Below are 8858 nucleotides of genomic sequence, written 5' to 3'. Positions count from 1 at the left end.
ATTGTACCTACATTTAATTTTTGAAGACTGTTCTATGGTTTGGAATCCAAACTTATAACCGAACTAAACGGTTAAAAAGAGTAATTCATAAACCATAGGCAGTCAAAAAATATTTCGGAAACCCTTCTACACTTCCTAAATCCTTATGACACACGTCCGAAATCTTTTCCGTGAATGGTCGAATTAGAAGTGACAGACTCGCCCGGCCCAGAAGAAAGACGTACATATCGGTTGTTCCCAAAACCCTGCTCGAAACTAGGTATCCCTCATCTCGTTGCAAGAACTTCCTTTTGAGGAAACCCATTTTTCCGGCCCTAGATCTTCTGCTGCGTGCGTGGGTGGGTTATGGTGAACTTTACTTTGAAGAGCTTCGTAGGAAACTGTGGCAGAAAAAGTTGGTCAATAAATTGATTAAAAGATTTCGGGACCGGTTTCATGTTGCGTTTAGTGACGAACAAAAAAAGGAAAAGAGTGACACTACAGGGAAATCCAAGACGTTTTCCTCCTTTTGGGCTACCATCCCGCTAAGGGATGCTCGTGTGGTTTCCGGGACAACTGCGGGGAAACCCTCGGATAGAATTAAATTTGGCAGTTGACAGAGGGACATCCGGATTTTTTCGGTCGGCAGAAATGCGGCCAAAGTTCACGACGATGTGGGCTTGAATAGAATAAGAAGAACCTGAGGCTTAATCAATCTTAATGCCGGCGCCACTGCTGCTGCCGGAGGATCTATTGAATCAATCATAATTTCGAGAAGGGTTTCATCTTTTGCCGGCTCAGCCTTATGTCGGTTAAGTTTGAAAGCACCCGGTATAAGAGAATTTTTCCCTTTTTGGAAGTTTAGCAGTTTTGAGGTCGTAGCTAATTATGGTAAACCTAACTGGTGAAATGGGACGAATTGCGTTTCGCTTCAAATATAAATAGAGTATAGAGAAAAACTGTACAAGACCAGTTAAGCATTATCGCTATGTTCAGCGATACCAATCATCTAAGAACCAAATTTAAAGTTTGCGACGATTTAGTGATCAAATTTACGTATTATCAAAAAGAAAGAATAAGATAAAAACACAAATTTTGATTATATTTTTGTAAAAAACTAAAACAGCCAAAAAACAAACTGCGGGGTAGAACGCCAAATCTGGAGACATAACACGCCATACCAAAAGGGTGGTGAGAAATGCAACAATGATTATACGGAATGTAATAATTGCAACATCCAATGTTTAGTTAATTTTGTAAATTAACCATACTTTGGCAAAAAATCATTTATTATTGCTAAACTAATCGAATATTTCGCCTTTCAAAATACACTTTTTTTATATTCTAATAGTTAAAACGCCTACAGGTAGGCAACGAAAATCAATTTCTTGACTGATATCGCGGCAAACATGGCGGCAGATAGTATTTTTTTCAAGTCGAATATTGGTGCCCCATTTTAACTCGAACAAGGACGAAATTTGTTATTATAATTATGCACTGTTATCGTAATTTGGGAGTCCGCAAATGAAAAGTGTGGCATTTTGTTTTGATATTCGGGTTTTCTCAAAAATAAACAGCATTCAAAATTTATGCGCAAATCACGTGATCTTGTGGGCGTTCTGCCCCTATTCAGAAATGATTGATTTTAGTTAAAATGTGTGGGAAGATGGTAAAACACAACTAAATATTTATAATCTTCCGAAAGTGCATTCGAGTGGAAAAACGATAAGCTGTAGTTTTATCAGATTGCGCTGGCTGGTTTTCCATAAAACCTTATATCACTGATAATACTGACTGGATACTCGATTTCGTTTGTTGGATAATTTTTCCAACAGTACGCAATATCGATTCCAGAGTGCACATCGATCGATTTGAAGAATTGCTATCCCAGTTAGAAAGTGCCACCCACCTTTAAAACAAATAGGCAATTCCATTAATCATTCTGTTTCTAAGAACCAAAGTTGTTTTTGTGATTCTTTTCATCTAATAAATGATAAATAAGCTTGTTTTCTACAATAAAAATTAAAAATAACACCATTAGAAGCTATAGGTTAGTGTATTTTTAAGAAAGAATGGATTGGACCATCTTACTCCGCTGGTGAGTCTTGTACAGTTTTCCCATACTTTTATAGATGATTTTAATGATGAACCACATAACTTTTACTTTGCAACTTGTTTCACTACTAGCTTTAGTGTTTTTTTTCTAAGAGATCAAAACATCAATAAATGTGAAATTGATCTTTCATTTGAATAGCAAATGTGGTTCAGAAAAGTAATCATCAACAATAAACCTTCTGACTGATTTACCTACTGACAATTGTGTTGGAACCGAATCGATTTTTATTTTTCATATCCAAAAATAAATTGCATAGCGTTAGAAAGATCATTTCTTGAGTGTCATTTTCCATTAAAAGATTTTAAGTTACCTTTTTTTAGAATTGAGTAGGTTATCGTTGAAGTTTAAAAATCCTAGTATGAAATTTAATTGATGTTTGCAATTATTCTTTATTTATAATATAACTTTGTCAAAAATCTAGCTATATTAAAAAAAATTATTGCAAATTGATGGTAGAAAAGCCATCTTTTAAGCACGATATAAAATAAATAACAGTCACTGCAAGTTTACGCTCTAGAATTGTTTATAAAGGTATCAATTTTTGAGCGTTGTGACGTCACGAAAATTCTAAAGGGTGATACGGTCAAAATTTGGTCAAGGGAAAACGCGTGTAAATCGGTGAAATCGTTTATTTAAAAAATCAAATATAATTTCTTTTTTAAGTTTAATTAGTATTAAATTCAGGAAAAATATTCAGTAAGGCTTCCACTTTTCCAAATCCGAATTGCCGGGCCTTACCCTTAACCCCTGCCATCAGATTTTGTACAGCCACCTTGTCCACCTTCTTCGCCGCAGAAAGCCAGTTTGCCTTGAACTGCTGCTCGTCCTTAGCAGTTTTTTTGGTCTTCTTTAGATTCCGTTTGACAATAGCCCAGTATTTCTCAATTGGGCGGAGCTCTGGCGTGTTGGGAGGGTTCTTGTCCTTGGGAACCACCTGCACGTTGTTGGCGGCGTACCACTCCATGGCCTTTTTACCGTAATGGCAAGATGCCAAATCCGGCCAAAACAGTACGGAACGACCGTATTTCTTCAGGAAAGGCAGCAGACGTTTATTCAAACACTCTTTCACGTAAATTTCTTGGTTGACAGTCCCGGAAGCTATGAAAATGCTGCTTTTCAAGCCACAGGTACATATGGCTTGCCAAACCACATATTTCTTCGCGAACTTTGACAGTTTCATGCGCTTGAGAATATATGCTATCTTTCTTCTTCCTTTTGCCGTATAAAACTCCTGTCCCGGAAGCTGCTTGTAGTCGGCTTTGACGTAGCTTTCGTCGTCCATAACGCAGTCAAACTTCGTCAGCATCGTCGTGTACAGCCTCCGGGATCGCGCTTTGGCTGTCGTATTTTGTTTATCATCGCGATTTGGAGTCACTACCTTCTTGTTAGTCGATAGTCCGGCTCGTTTTTTGGCTCGATGCAAGGTTGTAGACGATGCACCCAGCTTATTTGCGGCATTTCGGAGAGAGAGGTTAGAGTTTCGCTTGAAACTACCGGCAACTCTCTTTGTCGTCTCAGCGGCTTCCGGTTTTCAATTTCTTCCCGATCCAGACTTCCTGACTGTCGACAAACGTTCCCCAAACACTTTAATTACAGCTCGGATTTTCGCGATGCGCGAGCAAAATTTTGATACGCTGCTCTTCTTCCTTGGACGGCATTTTGACAACTGAAGAGTGAATTCCAAAACCAAAATAGGAGCAACATTCTACACACACACACACACACACACACACACACACACACCTTCAAAATGAGGGGTGTTCAATGCGAAATTGAAAGAAATACGTCAAGTTGATGTTGACCGAATTTTGACCGTATCACCCTTTATCAAGAAAAGTGTTTTTGAACCTTGATGACAGATTTGACATACATTTTTTATGAGTCATACGGTAGTGACATATTAAATAGCAGAAACGAAGGGTATGTAAGTTCATCGACAAGGTAATTTATAAATACTGGAGGAATTACACTGCCGGTCATTAGTTAGGAATCACTCTCTTAAAATCATTCGAGTTTTGTTCGGTCTAATCTCAGCCATCTTATGACATATTGCAAATCTTTTGGTTTCTTCATTTGGTGTTTGGAAAAATGTTTGCTTTTTATGACTTAAACTTACCTTAAAGTTGGAGATCAATCCATACTTATCAAAACACATTTATAGCGTGAGTTTTCATTACGTTGTATAAACATCTTAAGAATTTACAGGAAATTGCTGCAAAAATTATCAAAACAACTTTATCATTTGTATTTCACATATAGAAAATGTTGTCCGGAATACAAATATTCTAAATGGAAAAAAGTGAAGACTAGTTTATGTCAGTTTTTGTATATTTTTTTAAATTAAACTCTTTGTTTACATTTTATTTTATACGACGTTATAAAAGCTTACGCGAGATTTGTTTAATTTTGTGCAAAAAGTTTGAAAAGAACTTAAAATAAATCAGATATCTACTTAAATTATCGTCCAAAAGTTTGGGATCACCCCGCAGTATGATGTATCGATCAAAAATTTTCCGCCGACCTTGGCCTAGAGAATAGCGTCCAAGTCTTCTAAGACAACGATCATGAGATCGATTCTCGGTCATGGCATACATAGTACATTTTCGGTGGGCTGGTGGTTTTATCATTCATAAATTGCAATGCGAGAAGCATTTATAAAATGTACACCCCAGTGTTGAGTAAATTTATATCTCTTCTAAGAAACATGAAATTTCACTGAGATCCTATGTGTGTTTGTTTGTTTTTAAAAGTTCGGGATCAGTCTTCTAAAACAAACAATTTTGTTTCGTACGTATACCTAATGTTCATCTGGAAAGATGATTTGGAAGCTAATGAGTTAATTGAGATGTGTTGATATGTATTTTGTTAAACTATTTTTTAGACTAACTTCATTACAACTTCAGCTTAAGTTTGATCATTTTTATGATAATTTTCGCCAAATAGTCTAACCAGTAATTAAATACACGCACATTTGTTTCGGCCATAACTTATGGCAGATAAGTCTGATTTGCCACCAAGTACTGTGTAAATCCATCATCAAAAACTTTAATCTGGGCTTGATTTTCGAGAAAGAAGAATATTATAGAATGGATTTTGGAATGGTTGTGCGCTTGATAACAGATTGGGAGAAATCATATTTTTTCGAGGTATCAACCACCATGGCAGAGCAGAATAAAAACTCAGTCAAAAGGCTTGAAATATTTTTTTTAACTGATGTTATTATCGATCATCATTAAAAAAAGTGTAATCGGCCAAAACAAAAAATGTATCACGGTATAAAATGTATTTTGAAAAAATAGTAGTTTGGAAAAAACTGACGTGTTTTAATTTTCAGCACTATCGGACTTGATTTAGGGGTGCCTCAAAGTTCTCAAAGTTTCGATTTTTTTAACCTGCAAAATGTTCCTTATGAGGACTTAAGAAAATCCGAAAAATCATAATTTTACTTTTGATAACGAATGACTTAAAAATGCATTTAACGTTGCGATCTGGTGTTTTAAAAAACAGGCAAAAACTCATTTTCTGGGACATTCATTTTTTGTAAACTGGTGGCTTTATGTGGAATGTTTCAGAGTTGCCCGACATGTTAATCAATTCTATGATTATAAGACATCTAAAACTTTTTCTTTTAATCAGGGAGGCCAGTCAATGACAAATCATACCGAGTGATAAATCAAACCAAGCACAGATAAAAATTGAAAATTTACTTAATGTCATGGATTACAAAACCGTCAAAAATTACGAAAATGACAATAATGATCAATGATCAATGATCAATGATCAATGATCAATGATCAAGTTTCAAAAATTATAAAAATTTAAAAAAATACATTTTTTGGCATACTTGTAATTTTTGTAATTTTTGTCATTTCTGCCATTTTTGTCAGTTTGTTCATTTTGTAAGGTATGCGTATGAAACGAATAGTTACCTCGAACCAACAGGTAAACTTGAAAAGCCAAGCCCAAAGCTCTCAAACGAGTTTTCACATTTGGTAAAATAAAATTGAAAAAAGCAAACAATTTATTTCCGACCATAAGCCGATAATTGCATTCCATAAATTACTTCATTAGCAAACAGCAAAGAAAGGGGGACTGACTGGCTGCCTAATTCTTGCCCCGACTGTTACGCCATACACACGCAGGGAAAAACCCTCATCACATTCCGTAATATCACCAGCCGATGTATATTTTTGTTGTTGTTTAGTTTTTTTTTTATTCATTACTGCCCCTATAAGGCCTTGTTGGAAGTTCAAGTCCGTTGGCTTTCCACCACCAGGCCTTTAAACAATCCTCCTGCCGGCTGCCAAAATTCACTCGTCCGAAAGCGAAAGAAAAACCAAAATAAATTTCCCTTCTGCTGTTCCGGCCACCCGTCTGCGGCAACAAAATTTTGTGTCTGAGGGAAAAGTCTTAAACGGCACGTGTCTTGTCATGGTGTTGGTGTCTACTAGTGAGATACATTCAATGTTAAGTGGTGTTGGTGAAATGTTTCAGGAACCGAGTTTGCGTGTAAAATTCGCTTTCGTTTACTACGCTTTCCAGCTCTTGTTTTCACGTTCCATGAGTCTGGCCAAAGCTTTGACGTAAGTATTGGTGGCTGCCATCCTACCACCCCCTAACATCGGGCCACCTGCCAGGATCTCCACGTGGCACACCCGCGAGAGAATGTAGTGGTCCTAGCTTTCACTTTCGTTTTACGATGCGGCTTTCTACGTACGTAACTATCATTGAGAGGTTCGAGAATCGAGTTCCCTTTCGATAGGCCTTCAGACGACTTTTGTTTAGTGGAAAACCTTTCGATTTCCCTTTCATAATTTCCACACCTACACCGAGATACTTACGAGACACGAACTGGAGAGCCCTTGCACTTTTGTTGGGAACTTCTCTCATCCTGTTGAGCAGTTGTTAGAGATACAAGGTGAGCGAGCATGTCTCATGTTGGATTGGCCTACCTCTACAGCAAATTGATTGAAGCATTTCCGCCGCTCGCACACCTGACTTGACCTTACCTCACCTGACCGAATTTTCCATGCCGTCACCCACTCATCTGCATGGCTTCACATTTTGTGGGGCATCCGTTGGTACTTTAACTAGTACCGAATGTTTGTTTTTTTTCGGTTGCTATTGTCGAATGATGCAGTTTTGGGCAAACGTTTTGTTTGTTTGTAGCCTTTTAATTCTCCCTATTTTTATCTCAGGAAATTCGATTTTTGTCTGATAATTCTTGCACAAAAAATATGTGTTCCAAAAAAAAAAAATAGTTCTAACCATTCGTTTTAAAATTTTTTCAATTTTTTTTAAACAGTGTTACTTTTTGATACCATTTTTTCTTGCAAAAGTACAGTTTACTTTGCTTGATCAGAATTTTTCAGTCATTTGGCATTGTCGTCCACATTCGGTTATTTGTTGAGATGCGCTTATTGTAGGTTATTTAATGGATTTTCAAAGGAATTTTCAAAATTTGAATAAAGTTTTTAATGCGACTCGTTGCAAAACTGGATTTTTCAGCAATGGAAGTTTATATTCAACTCGGCAAGCCTCGTTAGATAAATTTACGACTCATGCTGAAAAACACTTAACTGCAACAAGTTAGTTGCATAGTTATTGTTGCCACTCCGTTAGTTATATATGTTAGTTTTTCGTTACGAAGTTTGGTTTTGGAAAGGCTTGCTTTTACAACCAAACAAAAGTGTTAAAAAATTGTTGTTTTCGATACAGTTTTCAAAACAGTGTCAACAAGTGCTACTTTTTGATAATGTGTCGATCTCGAAGGAAAGCCAACAACTTCCCAAGCAACCAAAAGTCCCATAAATCAGATACAAAAACTTGCTCAGCCCCATCATTGATATGAAGTACGTTCTTTGCAGCTCAAAATTTAAGTTCTTATTGATACTTTCGAGTTCCAAAACAATTCTCGATGACCTTCTATTCAGCTTCCAGCGGCCTCTTAGTTCAACTTCCAAAAAATTCAAAATGAGCAAAAAATCTCTTTCTATCTCAACTAAACCCTTGGCTTCGGTTCATATCACCTTCTCTTGATTTTTTACTGTGTTCTGTGGCGGTGCCACCATGATGCCACGCGCCAGATTCCAAACTTGACACATTGCTCAATTGCTTCTTTCCTACATTTCCTACATATATCGCATCAGAATAATCACTCAATTACTAAATTACTCATTGAAAAAAAACTTGCCTGGCATGGGGATCGAACCCCGACCTTCGTGGTGAGAATCGAACACGCTACCACAAGACCACGCCTAAATGTTGTTCTAAGTGAAACTAAAACTCGAAGTGGTGATTTGATTCTGAAAGCACATCAATGCACTTTTTGTAACTTACCAAATCCCGAGCACTTTTGTGCCCTTTATGTGACTTAAGTCCCGCATAACGTACGTATAGATCACTTTTGCAACTTTTAAGTTCGTTAATGAGTACATATAGTTCACTCATGGGAATTGGGCAAAACAAGTCACATACAACGTACATATTAATCACTTTTGCAACTTTCAAGTTCATTAGTAGTCATGTAGTCTTCGGATAAAATATTTGTCATAGTTTAGGCTTTGAGGAAAACCATGTCCAAAAAAAATCGGCCGAAGAGGACCAAAGCAGTGTTCGGCATCGCTAACTGAAAAATTAGCGCCGCTAATTAAATCGCTAACTCATTCAAAGTTAGCGATCGCTAATTAAATACGCTAAATGTGCCAAAAAAGTTATCGCTTTAAGCTTAAAGCGCTAATCGCTAATCGCTAACTGTTTATTT

The sequence above is a fragment of the Uranotaenia lowii genome, chromosome 1 (genome assembly GCF_029784155.1).
Source record: "Uranotaenia lowii strain MFRU-FL chromosome 1, ASM2978415v1, whole genome shotgun sequence".
NCBI classification, from domain to species: Eukaryota; Metazoa; Arthropoda; class Insecta; order Diptera; family Culicidae; genus Uranotaenia; species Uranotaenia lowii.
Note: the sequence above shows the minus strand (reverse complement) of the source record.